This window comes from Myxine glutinosa, chromosome 3 (assembly GCF_964187855.1).
Source record: "Myxine glutinosa chromosome 3, kmMyxGlut1.1, whole genome shotgun sequence".
In the NCBI taxonomy this organism is placed as follows: domain Eukaryota; kingdom Metazoa; phylum Chordata; class Myxini; order Myxiniformes; family Myxinidae; genus Myxine; species Myxine glutinosa.
This window is the reverse complement of record NC_136263.1, coordinates 7,770,967-7,785,209: the sequence shown is the minus strand read 5'-3', so window position 1 is coordinate 7,785,209 and position 14,243 is coordinate 7,770,967.

Here is a 14,243-nt window from a genome sequence, read left to right as displayed (position 1 = left end):
GTAAATGAATCATGATCCCTTACTGAAACAGAGGTGGATACTTTGAGACCTGGGAGAACTCCGTTCCACCTTCTGAAACAGAGGTGGATACTTTGAGACCTGGGAGAACTCAGTTCCACCTTCTGAAACCCGAATATGGAGATAACAACCAACTGCACATCCACACACACACACAAACACACACCCACAAACACAAAACACACACACACACACAAACACACACACATAAACACACACACCAACCAACAAACACACACACAAACACACACACAAACACAAACACACACACAAACACACACACACACACACCAACCAACACATACACACACAAACACATACACGCATAAACACACACACAAACACACACACACACACACACACACACACACACACACATAAACACACACACACACATAAACACACACACAAACACACATAAACACACAAAAAACACACAAACACACATTGTGTCTCAATAAAATATACACAGACCTTTATACTAAAACAAAATCAATGAAATAGGAGAGAGATGTAATGGCAGAGGTCGATTTGATTGTTTGTAATACCTTCGAAGATGGTGTTAACGTTTGATGGAATGACTACAGGTAATCAGTCAGGTGTTACCCACGACTGAAACTAGCCTTGAAAATTTATTGTCTTGTCATGAACGTCCCAAAGCTCTTTAAATAGTATGACGATTTCGTTACTATTATTATTGTTGTCATTATACTGTAGATATTGAAAATATCAACTTTGGCATTTCTTGGATCACAGTGATTATCTCTTTCGTACAATATTTTGAACACACCTCGTACCTCATCATCAAGAAGAAAAGGAGGATGTGTGTACAGAAAAAGTCCAGATTAAAAAACCAAAATCTGATGCCAACATGTTTATGATAAAATTAAATTGCGAAACCACAACATTGGTAAGGTTAAGATCATTTGCCAAAAAATGTTTTTTAACCTTTGAACCTGCTTTGAGTTCCAAGGCCATTGATTCATTTCCCAGAAGGATTTTTGTTGAATATTTACATGTAAAGTGATTTGTGGGACACTCAAAGGGTTTGACATTTTTGATGCAAATGTAGACATTCTGAATTCACTCTGAAAGTGACATTTTAAAAGTACCATAGCCCGAAATCCTATTAAATCATTAAGATCACCTCGATAACCTACGAGTCGGAATATAAACGGATTTATGATCAATAGTTTGTTTGTTTGAAGCATCGAAGTTTGAGTGTTTTCCCATTCTTGTCTTTGTCAAATTTCCACTGGTTATTTTGCTGTGTACGTGTTATTGTGTGTTTCTAGTTGGTGTTGGTTTGTGGTTCGTGCAAACTTGTGTGTAGTTAATCGTTTTCTGAGTCGTACCTCGTGCGCGGCCTGGTGACTTGGGGCTTCCCTCCCCCCGTCGGTGTTTTGTCGGTTTTGGGTTATTTCCTCCGCTGCATTGCTTGTTTCTTTTATTTTATTTTCTCCCCCTCACCTCACCTCCCTAGACAAAGAATTCTATATTGATTCTTTCTCTCCTCCCGGACACGTGCTTGTTCGCTCTCCTCCTCGTCTCGGCTTGTGCCCCGCCCCCTGTATCTCGTTTTCTTCCGCCTCTGCTCCTTCTTTTTCAAATCGACGTTCTCGCTTGGAGACTTTTCCCAGATTGTTTTTTTTCATCGTTCTGTTTGGATATTGTTGGAATATGTTTAAACCGCAGCCGTGATGCTGACGCCTCCCCCCCCCCACCCCCCCCCCCCCCCCCCCAGAATTTACATGTTTTAAACGTTTCCCAGTGTGTACCCTGGTCAGAATAGGTACACCGTATCCCTGCGTGTCATAAGAGACGACTAAGAGGGTTGGCGTCAGGAAGGGCATCCGGCCATAAAAACATTGCCTCAAAAAGAGAACCATGACAATCACAAGTACATATGGGCAGGGTGCAGCCCGAAGTGGAGATCGGTTTCTGAGGTTTGGGACATGGAATGTGGGGACAATGACAGGGAGATCAGGAGAAGTGGTGGAAGTATTGGTCAGAAGAAGAGTGGACATATGTTGTGTGCAAGAGACGAGATGGAAGGGAAGTGGTGTGAGAATGGTGAAGGGTAGGCAGGGACAGAAATACAAGTTTGTGTGGCAAGGGTGCCCGGAGGGCGTGAATGGTGTTGGTGTCCTGTTTTCTGAAGAGTTTGTAGACAGTGTGGTAAGTGTGACTAGAGTGAGTGATAGGTTGATGATGGTGAAAATGATGATTGGAAAGCTCTTGGTGAACGTCATCTCGGGATATGCTCCGCAGGTTGGTCGAAGCGATGAAGAGAAGGACAAGTTCTGGTGTGCGATAGAGAAGCTGATGGAAAATGTGAAAGATGAGGAAGTTGTTGTGGTGGGAGGAGACCTGAATGGACATGTGGGAAGGAGTATGGATGGTTTTGAGGGAGTTCATGGGGGTTACGGATATGGTGTGAGAAATGGAGAAGGTGAAAGGATTTTGGAGTTTGCTGATGGAGCTGATTTGTTGATTTGTAATACTCAGTTCCAGAAAGAGGACAATAAGCTTGTTACATACACGTCAGGTGGGTCGACGACAACCGTTGACTACCTGATGGTGCGTCGGCGAGATAGGGGGCACCTCCGGGACACAAAGGTGATCCCGGGGGAGGAGGCTGTTTCACAGCACCACTTGGTTGTCTGTGACATAAGGGTGAAAGGTGCGAGGAGAGCTCGGCGGGTGAAGTACCAACCGAGAATGAAGGTGTGGAGGTTGAAAGAGGTGACAGTAAGGGAGGCATTAAAAGAGAGGCTGAGTAGGGTAGAGGATGATGTGGTTTAGCTTGAAAGTGGTTGGATGTCAATGAAAGCTAGTCTGTTGGGAGCCGTTGGTGAGGTATGTGGATGGACAAAAGGACCACCGAGGCACTCGGAAACATGGTGGTGGGATGTTGAGGTTGGAAAGAGGATTGACGAGAAGAGGAAGAAGTTCAAAGAGTGGCAGAAGGCGAAGGGTACGGGAGCAGAAACAGCAGAGCATGAAAGTTATAAGGCAGCCAGGAAGGCTGCAAAGAAAGAGGTAGCAAAGGCGCAGGAGGCATGTAGGAAAATGTTCGGAGAACGCTTGGATTCGGAAGAGGGTCAGAAAGCAGTATTCAGGATTGCAAAGCAGATAGCGAAAGAGAGGTGTGATGTGATGGGGGTGAGTTGCTTGAAGGATGAAGTGGGACAAATCGTTGTCGACCCAGATGGAATTAAAGGAAGATGGAAAAGATATATGGAAATACTGTTGAATACAGAGAATGAATGGGATGGCAACATAGAGAGTAACCCAGTTTTAGGACCGGCAGAGAAGATAACTGAGAAGGAAGTTGAGGAAGCGATAAAAGCAATGAAGAGTGGAAAAGCGGGAGGGCCGACGGGAGTTGTGGGAGATATGTTGAAGGCAGCAGGAAGTTGGGGGTGTGAAGAGAATGACAGAGATCTGTAATTTGGTGGTGAAAGAAGGCCGCATTCCAGTGGATTGGGAACTGAGTACCCTCGTCCCTCTATACAAGGGGAAAGGTGACCCTCTGGAGTGTGGCTCGTACCGAGCGATAAAGTTATTGGAGCATGGAATGAAGGTATTGGAAAGGGTGTTGGAGAGGAGGATAAGGAAGAAAGTGAAGATCGACGAAATGCAGTTTGGATTTATGCCAGGAAGAGGAACGACAGATGCGCTTTTCATTGTGAGGCAGTTGCAGGAGAAGTACATGGATAAGAGGAAGAAGTTGTTTTTTGGGTTTGTTGATCTGGAGAAAGCATTCGATAGGGTTCCACGCAAAGTATTGACATGGGCATTGAGGAAGTTAGGAGTGGAGGAATGGTTGATCAGAGTAGTGATGGCAATGTACAAAAGAGCACGCACAGCTGTAAGGACGAAGGACGGGAACAGTGGTGAGTTTGAGGTGAAGGTGGGAGTGCATCAGGGGTCGGTACTAAGTCCACTACTATTTGTAGCTGTGATGGAGGTGCTGGCTTAGACCGTAAAGGAGGGTTTACCGTGGGAGTTGTTGTATGCAGATGATCTGGTGTTGATTGCGGAAAGTATGGATGGACTGAAGGAAAAGATGAACAAGTGGAAGGAATGTATGGAGACAAAAGGTCTGAAGGTGAATATCGGAAAGACAAAGGTGATGGCAAGTGGTAAAGCATGTGGTGAGGTGGGAAGAACTGGGAAGTGGCCGTGTGCTGTGTGTAGGAAGGGTGTCGGAGTGAACTCCATTCAATGTTCAATGTGTGCTGAGTGGGTTCATCAAAAATGTAGTGGTCTGAGAGGGTCATTAACCAGTGTGGCAGCTACATTCAAATGTAAGGTGTGCACAGAGGGAGCTGCAGATAGAGGAAATGTTGAGTTGGATCTTGGAGACGGCGTGAAGCTGGAAGGTGTGAAAACATTTTGCTACCTCGGAGACATGCTGAATGGAGAAGGTGGATCAGACTCGGCAACGGTTGCTCGAGTGAGATGTGCATGGAAGAAGTTTCGGGAACTGAGTGGCGTGCTGATGAGGAGGAGAGTGTCGCTGAAGCTGAAGGGAAAGGTGTATGCTGCATGTGTGAGAAGTGTTATGATTTATGGGAGCGAGACATGGGTAATGAACGTAGAGCAGCAACGAAGGCTGGAAAGGGTGGAAATGCGAATGGTTCGATGGATGTGCGGAGTATCGTTGAGAGAGAGGAAGACAAATGATGAATTGCGAAAGATGATGGGAATATTGCCTGTGATTGATGCTGTGAAGAGGAACAGGTTGAGATGGTTTGGTCATGTATTGAGGAAGGATGAAAGTGACTGGTTGAGAAGAGTGATGGAAGTTAATGTAGAAGGAAGTAGAGGACGGGGAAGACCGAGAAAGACTTGGCTAAAGATGGTGGAAGAAGAAATGCGGGCAAGGGGGTTAACAAGGAGAGATGCAGAAAATAGGGCAAAATGGAGAAGATTTTCATGGGGACCGCAAGGCTAACCCCCGCTCTAGCAGGGAACATGGCCTTAAAATGCATGTTGTTGTTGTTGTTGTTTGTTTGTTTGAAGATGGTTAATGAAGGAATCAAACTCATTGTCTGTGTTTATGCGTAATCTACCCATGCCTCACCTGGTACAGTTCAGGCTTGTCTTGTGGATAATAATCCTCACATTTTGCAAGGTATATGATCAAGTCATGTCACTGAAATGTGAACAAATATGATTTCCATTGAGGGGATAAAAAGGAAAGTGTGCAACGGCACTACCAATTTTAAATGAAGGAGGTACTTGTGTGTGCAATGGTAAACTTTGAACCTGTACGCAGATTGAAACAAAAGTAATGATTTTGTGTATCTGTAGGATGAAGATGCAAATGCATTCAGTGCCAACGATTATTAAAACATCAATTTTATAAAAACAATGATGAAATCTCAGGTTGAAGAAGTGTGGTTGTGGTTAAATAGAACTGCTCGGCTTCCATCTGTTGCTGTTTATTGTGAATAACATTGAGGATGATCATTGAAAAGTTTAAAGATATTTGGACCACAAATGATGCACTTTTAAGTATTTCCCTGCAAGGTTAACCTTGATTTTACTTGTCTAAATATTACTATTATTTTTGTATATCCATTATTTAGTTTCAGTTGTTCTCCCTCCTTGTATCTGGCTTGGTACTGCTTTCTCTTTTAAAAAAAAGTAATGGTAGTTCTCAACTATAGACTTGAAAAGGTGAGGAAGTAGAGCAACATTAAACAGAAAACCTATGTCTGCGTGGGCTTCTTTGTGCCCTGAGAGCAAACATATAAGGCCATTCTAACCAAACAACAACGAATACTACTACTACTACTACTACTACTACTACTACTACTACTACTACTACTACTACGCCACGCCATTTTGCTGCTCCTCGAGCCGTGCTATTTTCGACATTTCCTTCTCATCCTCTTCCGTTTTCGTTTGTATTTTTGGTTTATTTGGGTTATCTGAACCGAGTTGGTTCATTTTGTTACTTTACTTTGACGTCCCGTTTGAGTTATTAGTCCCTTTGTGTTCGGGCCTAGCCGCGGCGTGCGGCCGCACCCGTGTGGGACTAGATTTGCCGCGCCCGATTTGTGGCGTATCACAAACTGTTTGACTTCCTTGTTTTTGCTTAATCACCCTTGACTTTCTGTGCTAAATTTGCATAGTTCTGGCGATTAAGCCGATAAGTTATTTGCTCAACATGCGTTTGATTATCCTTTTGAGTTAATCATGAGCATACCGGCCCGGTTGTGCTAAAATAAGCAAAAGCTCACGAACGAGCTCATTGGTATTTTTTTTCATTTTCATTTGACGGGAAATATACCGTTAATAGTAATCATGCCTCTGGATGGTACGTGGGCAAGGATGGCCGCTACTACCTCTGGTGCAGGTGGGAACCGCCCTGCCCACCCGTTTAAGGCGTTAACAAGGAAGCACGGGGTGAAATGCGAGTTGGGACAAATCACCCAAATAGAGGCCTATGTAAACGCACTCGCTGGTGTGGTTGATCCAGCAACGATAGTTGCAGCCTCGAAAATGTATGGACAAGCTGTGTTCTTTCTTAACTCAGAGGCTGCAGCAAACAAAGCCATTGAGAAAGGGATTAGTGTGGGAGGACTCTTTGTACAAGTCGAGCCGCTCTCAAGTCTTGGTACAAGGATAATTATATCTAATATACCTCCTTACGTGCATGACAATGTCGTGGTGCCTTTCCTGGAACGACTGGGAGTGTTGAGATCACCCATCAAGCCTGTGTCTTTGGGCTGTCATGAGCCCTATCTACGACATGTCTGGTCTTTTAAAAGACAAGTATCGATTGAATTGGGAAAGGAGGCTGAATGTGAGGGGTCGTTTGTTATTCCTTTTGACGGAAAGAATTACAGGGTGTTTTATATGACAAACGAACCCCGTTGTTTTGTATGCAAAGCGAAGGATCACAGGAGAGCAGACTGCCCCACTATCATTAAAGAGGTTGCAGCTCCTCAACATCCAGATCAGCCTCGAGAGGATCCCAGCGTCACTGTAGGTAACCTAAGAGAGGCGGTTGCTCCTTTGTGCTCGAGGGCAGTGGACCCTCAAGAAAGTTCTATACCAGCTTCTCATCCCATCTCTTCTGCTGCCATAAATCAATGGCAGGCAGTGGGAGCAGGGAAGGCGAAGAGAGCACAGAAGAGGAAATCAGAACCCGCAGAGGATGGGACCACGGAACACCCTGGTACAATTGAGGATGACACGGGAAGTAATGTGTCAAAGGGATTTGTAAAGCCTAGTATTCTGAAGGAGAAAAGAGTGGTAACCCAATCTGAAGAAATGGAAGAAGAAGAAGAAGAAGAGGAAACTATTCATCAAACGACAGGATATGGAGAGTCTTCTCTCTCAGATCCACCCAAAGACAGTTTGAAGAAGGAATAGGAAGGGAGACCGTCAGGTAGTAAACCCAGCATGGTAAAGATAAACAACCTAGAGGTATCTGACTTGACAGGGCCAAACGATACTGTGATGTTGGCTCCTGAGAAAATACATCCAATAATAACAACTGCAACGAAGCTTCAAAATAAACTAGGGATTGAAACATCTACAAGAGCAGTTCTGAACCAAAGGATTAACACCGAAGTTTCAAAGGATTCTGAAGTAGCATTCATCGGTGGGACAGACAGAGAGAGGGAACCAGACACACAAGCATCAATAAAGTTGCTGGCACTGACCGACATCTCAGGTGATGTCACTTCACTCACTGTTGGCGCAGAAAGGGGAATAGTTGAGCACATCTCTATTTTACCACCCCAAAAGGTTGGATCTCCTATACCAACTGAGGAGGAGGCATCCACTCCCACAGGTGAAGCAACATCCGCCGCATCAGAGCCAAAGGAGCGTTCCTCTGCGCTAGAAGATTATGCCAAGTCAGTCTTGAGAGACGACATGGCAGAAGACTTGACACATTGTACAAGTACACCAAAGGAGAAGGATCTTGAACCTCCAGACAGCGATGATGAGGAAAGTATTGGTGATGGGGAAGACTATCAAGGGTCACTGACTGGTTTAAAGACAGACCTACCTGCAGGATGCCATTCCTGCATCCCCAGCCAGGAGATACTCGAGTTCCTGGAACAAAGCTTGCATAGCAGGAAGAAAGTGGAAAATGCGCTGAAACGGTGGAAAGATTATGACTTGCTAGTGCATTCCTTGTATGCACTATGGAGAGAGGGACATAAAACAAGGACTTCAGGCTCGGCTGAACAAGCCCGAGTCAGGAAGTTTCTAGCAAAGTTGTTGAGTTACGCGCCTGAATATAAAGTCGTTTAGGAGGATGAATTTCACAGAAACAAAACTCTCAATACAATAATGACATCAAACTTACGAATAGGATCATTGAATGTCAATGGCTGTAAGGATGCAATTCCGTGTGCACCAGGTATTGTCATTCTGTGTGAAGGAAAAACTTGAAGTAACCTTTCTGCAGGAAACCCACACGACCCCAGAGGCTGCATCCCGATGGGAAAACCAATGGGAAGGCTTGGCCTTTTTCAGTCACCTAACGGACACATCTTGTGGAGTGGCTACCCTCTTTTCACCAAAGAGGAAACCTGAAATACTTGTCGCAAAGGAAGCCAGTGTGGGGCGGTTGCTACATATAAAAGCAAAGTTTGAAGAATTTGTTGTCAATTTCGTCAACATTTATGCACCTTGTGTAGGAGTTGCAAGGGGGATTTTCTTCAACCGGTTGCAGAGATTCATGCTCACCTTGCCTGGTGAAGAGTGTGTAATTCTTGGAGGAGCCTTTAATTGCACTCTAAACCCCTCCCTTGATCGAATAGGTCAGGAGCCGCATAATCCCTCTGAAAGAATATTACAACAAACCATAACACTGTTAAACTTGAGGGATACTGGACACATACAACACCCCACAGACAGAACATTCACGTATACAAGTATCAGAGGTGGTCATATATCACAATCCCGACTCGATAGAATTTACGTGTCTCACCGTTGGTGTAAGAGTGTCAGTGACTCCGGCATAAAAGTTGCCCATTTCACAGATCACAACTTGGCCTGGATTAAGTTTTCCCTGGTGGAAACAAGGCGAGGCCCTGGCTTGTGGCACCTGAACAATGCTTTAAGTCAGGATGAAGCCTTTTTGTCAATCTTTTTGAATTTTTGGCAAGCCTGGAGGAATAAAAAAGGAGATTTTTGCTCACTTGGATTCTGGTGGGATGTAGGGAAAGTACGATTGAAATTGCTGTGTCAGGAATACTCGTATGGATCGAGCAAAACACTTGGGTTAGGGATCAAAAGACTGGAAGAGGAACTGCTGCACCTTGAGAAGCACCTGGCCGCACTTACCTCTACTGAACTGCAGGCATACCAAGAAAAAAAGAGCACCCTTAAAGCATGTAGTCGTGTGAAGGCATGAGGGGCGTATGTGCGCTCTCATTTGCAGTTTATTTCTGAGGATGAATATGTCCTGAATTATCTCAAAGGGGTGGAAAAACGCAAAGATCAATTCAGGACTATAGCTACTGTTCTCGCAGAAGATGGTCTCTTGCTCAATGGCTCTGAGAGTGTTCAAAAACGAATTAGAGCCTTTTATGCTCAGCTGTATTCGGGGAAGAGCACAGACGCAGGTGCAGGTGGCACTTTGTGGAGTAGTCTTCCTGAAGCCTCTGGAGACTCCATTATCTCTGGAAGAATTGAAAACCGCCCTGCACAGCCTATCAAGAGATAAATCCCCTGGCATGGATGGCTTATCATGTGAATTCTATACAAAAGTATGGGACTTGGTTGGACCTGATTACCTAAGCGTAGCTCAGGAAGCATGTGATACAGGTATCATGCCCCTTTCTTGGCGTCGAGCGATTCTGGTCTTGATTCCCAAGGAGGGTGACTTGAGAGACTTGAAGAATTACCGCCCTGTGTCTCTGCTGTGTGTGGATTATAAGGTCATGGCTAAAATGTTGTCACTCCGTCTCGGACCAGTCCTGACAAAATTAGTCAGCCCGGACCAATCTTATGCCATTCCAGGCAGGACAATACATGACAACATATCCCTTGTCAGAGACCTGATACAGTATGCGGACATGACTCGGACTCAAGTCGGATTTCTCTCCTTGGATCAGGAGAAAGCCTTTGACCAGATGAACCATGAGTATCTGTTTGAAACCTTGCTAACATTTGGGTTGGGGAGGAGATTTGTAGGCATGATTCAGACCTTGTACATGTCGGCAGAATGCCGAGTTAAAGTCAACGGTTTCTTGCTCGCGCCCTTTCCATTTGAGAGAGGAATAAGACAAGGATGTCCCCTGTCCGGCCAATTATATTCCCTATGTATCGAACCCTTCCTTTGTTTGATGAGAAGAAGGCTAACTGGCATTGTGGTGCCACACAACAGGGTCAACCTCAAACTTTCTGCATATGCAGATGATGTTCTCGTGTTTGCCAGTAATGCAAGGGATATGCAAATAGTTTATGATTGTCAGCAGGTCTATTCAGCAGCATCGTCTGCTACAATCAATTGGAGGAAAAGCTCGGGGCTTCTAATTGGACAAATGCAGGTAAAGGAGTTACCAACACTTTTTCAGAAATTGACCTGGAGTCGCAATGAGATCAAATATTTGGGGGTGCACTTGTCCACTTCCCATGGGTCCTCACCACTCATTAACTGGAACACTTTAGGGGACAAGATCGAAGCAAATTTGAGAGACTGGAGTGGACTACTAAAAGTCCTGTCTCTGAGGGGAAAAACACTCCTTATTAAACAGGTTATAATTCCGAAGTTAGTATTCAGGCTCTCTTGCATAAGCACTCCAGAGGAGTTTCTGGTTAAGATGCAGAGGAAGCTACTGGACTACTTTTGGAATGGTAAACACTGGGTTTCCCTGGGCATTCTGAGCTTGCCTTTTTCAGAAGGTGGACAGTCTTTTCCCTGCCTTCGAAGCCACTACCACGCATCCAGGCTGAAGACCATACAACGTTACCTACATGTGAACCCTGCACCGCAATGGTGCTCACTGGCATCATACTTCTTCAGCAAAGTGCTCAATCTTGGGTACAAAAGGAATCTTTTCATCATTACATCTCGGAGCCTGTCTAGTGCTACATTGCCTCCTTTTTATCAAGAAATGCTGAAGGCTTGGAATGTAGTCGACGTACAAAGAACAGTTCCTTATCCAGGCAAGGACCTGTTAGAAGAACCGCTCATTCTCAACCCTCTTCTACAGGGCCCAACTCTGGCTTCCTTTTCAGTAAGAAGGAGCCTCTTAGCTGGTAGCATATCCACAGTGGGAGACCTTCTGAACGATGGTAAGAGAACGCTTTTACCCAAGGAACTCGCAGCGAAAATGGGCCTTAGGACAATCAGGATCCCCTCCAGGATACTTGAAGAGGTCAAAAGCTCCTTGCCTCCCGATTGTCTGGAATATCTAGAGAATCCCAAAGAGGGTGATGGATCTGGACAGATGTCCATCGTTAACTCCATGGATTTTAAAATCCGACCACGATGTTGCGAGCTCTCTCAGCCAATACCTGCAAACAATATGAGTAAGACCCCTGGCACAGTGGAAATGTCGTTCTGTGGGCTATCAAGGAAAAATATATACCTGCTAGTGATCCACTCGCTCCATTATATAGCTCTTGCAACCCGACTAGATACTCCCTGGCGTGAGATTCTTCCACTTCCTTCGACTGTTCATCCACGTTGGGATTCACTCTATCTCTACCCAACGCCAAGAATGATGGCAGACTTAAGTTGGAGGTTGCTACATGGTGCACTGAGCTCTGGATCTATGATGCGGCACTTCACTAACGTCTCAGAGGATTGCTGCTTTTGTGGTGAAAGGGAAACTATATTTCACATATACCTTCAATGCCACCGTCTTGAACCAGTGTTCTTACTGATGAAAAATCTTCTCTTGCGCTTCTGGCTTCACTTCTCTCCAACACTTTTTATCATCGGGCACCCGGTAAAGAAACTAAGCAAGTCACGAGATCTCCTTGTTAACTTTATTTTAGCCTGTGCAAAAATGGCAATATATAAAACCAGGAAGGCAAAAATTGAGAAAGATGTGGTGGAACACAGTTCTGTATGTCTGAAGGGCTTAATACGCTCACGCATTATTTCGGAGTACAAGGCGGCAGAATATAGTAACACTGTTCAAAAGTTTAAGGAAACCTGGACTATAAATGATGCACTTTGTACGGTCTCCCCACAAGATACTTTGCTCTTATTTGTATAAACTAGGACGTGCCCGTACGTGGGTGCCCGTACGTGCGTGCAAAAAAACATGCGTGCAAACAACAACAACAAAAAAAAACTTTGAAACCACATGGCAGTAACGACCACAGAACCCCCCCCCTCTATTTACATGAAATGGTTTGGTCCATTCGCAAAGCCAAAGCGAACGGCGAACGGCTAAATCGCCATAGCTCGGTAACTACTTGTCCGATTAATATGAAACCTTGAAAAGGCACATCCTCGGGTCCCCAGCAATATACCTGGCAAGTTTCAAGTATATCGGACCCGTGGTTGTCGAGAAACAGCGGTCACAGACACACAGACACACATACACACAGAGATTACTGGAATTATAGATAGATGTGTTATTTGGCATTCTTTTTGGTGTTCTTTGGCGTTCTTTTTTTTGGTGTTCTTTGGCGTTCTTTTACCTTCCCCTTATCTGTCTTGGTAGTGCTTTCTCTTCAAAATGCTCTACCTTGTCTACTGTAGTTCAAACCATGGACTTGCAGAGATGAGGAATTGAGCGACATTAAACTGGGAACATATGTTTGCCTGAACTTGCATGAGCTCTGAACGCAAATCTCTGTAACCTTTCCTACTACTACTACTACTACTACTACTACTACTACTACTACTACTACTACTACTACTACTACTACTACTACTACTACTACTACTACTACTACTACTACTACTACTACTACTACTACTACTACTACTACTACTACTACTACTACTACTACTACTACTACTACTACTACTACTACTACTACTACTACTACTACTACTACTACTACTACTACTACTACTACTACTACTACTACTACTACTACTACTACTACTACTACTACTACTACTACTACTACTACTACTTCTTCTTCTTCTTCTTCTTCCTCTTCCTCTTCCTCTTCCTCTTCCTCTTCCTCTTCCTCTTCCTCTTCCTCTTCCTCTTCCTCTTCCTCTTCCTCTTCCTCTTCCTCTTCCTCTTCCTCTTCCTCTTCCTCTTCCTCTTCCTCTTCCTCTTCCTCTTCCTCTTCCTCTTCCTCTTCCTCTTCCTCTTCCTCTTCCTCTTCCTCTTCCTCTTCCTCTTCCTCTTCCTCTTCCTCTTCCTCTTCCTCTTCCTCTTCCTCTTCCTCTTCCTCTTCCTCTTCCTCTTCCTCTTCCTCTTCCTCTTCCTCTTCCTCTTCCTCTTCCTCTTCCTCTTCCTCTTCCTCTTCCTCTTCCTCTTCCTCTTCCTCTTCCTCTTCCTCTTCCTCTTCCTCTTCCTCTTCCTCTTCCTCTTCCTCTTCCTCTTCCTCTTCCTCTTCCTCTTCCTCTTCCTCTTCCTCTTCCTCTTCCTCTTCCTCTTCCTCTTCCTCTTCCTCTTCCTCTTCCTCTTCCTCTTCCTCTTCCTCTTCCTCTTCCTCTTCCTCTTCCTCTTCCTCTTCCTCTTCCTCTTCCTCTTCCTCTTCCTCTTCCTCTTCCTCTTCCTCTTCCTCTTCCTCTTCCTCTTCCTCTTCCTCTTCCTCTTCCTCTTCCTCTTCCTCTTCCTCTTCCTCTTCCTCTTCCTCTTCCTCTTCCTCTTCCTCTTCCTCTTCCTCTTCCTCTTCCTCTTCCTCTTCCTCTTCCTCTTCCTCTTCCTCTTCCTCTTCCTCTTCCTCTTCCTCTTCCTCTTCCTCTTCCTCTTCCTCTTCCTCTTCCTCTTCCTCTTCTTCTTCTTCTTCTTCTTCTTCTTCTTCTTCTTCTTCTTCTTCTTCTTCTTCTTCTTCTTCTTCCTGTATTATTAGCCCCCATTGGACTTAGTCGGAAATGGGGGCTTATGGATTGGGTCTCGTCTGTCAGTCTGTCCGTCCATGTGTCTGCAACCATATCTCGGAGATGTATGGACCGATTTTGTTCATACTTGACAGAAAGACAATACATAACGGTATACATATGGGCATCATGTTGTTTTGAGATGCGATCAAATATGGCCGACTGGCGGCCATGTTAGTTGTAAAAAAAACAAACAATATTGACCCTGTCCTGAACC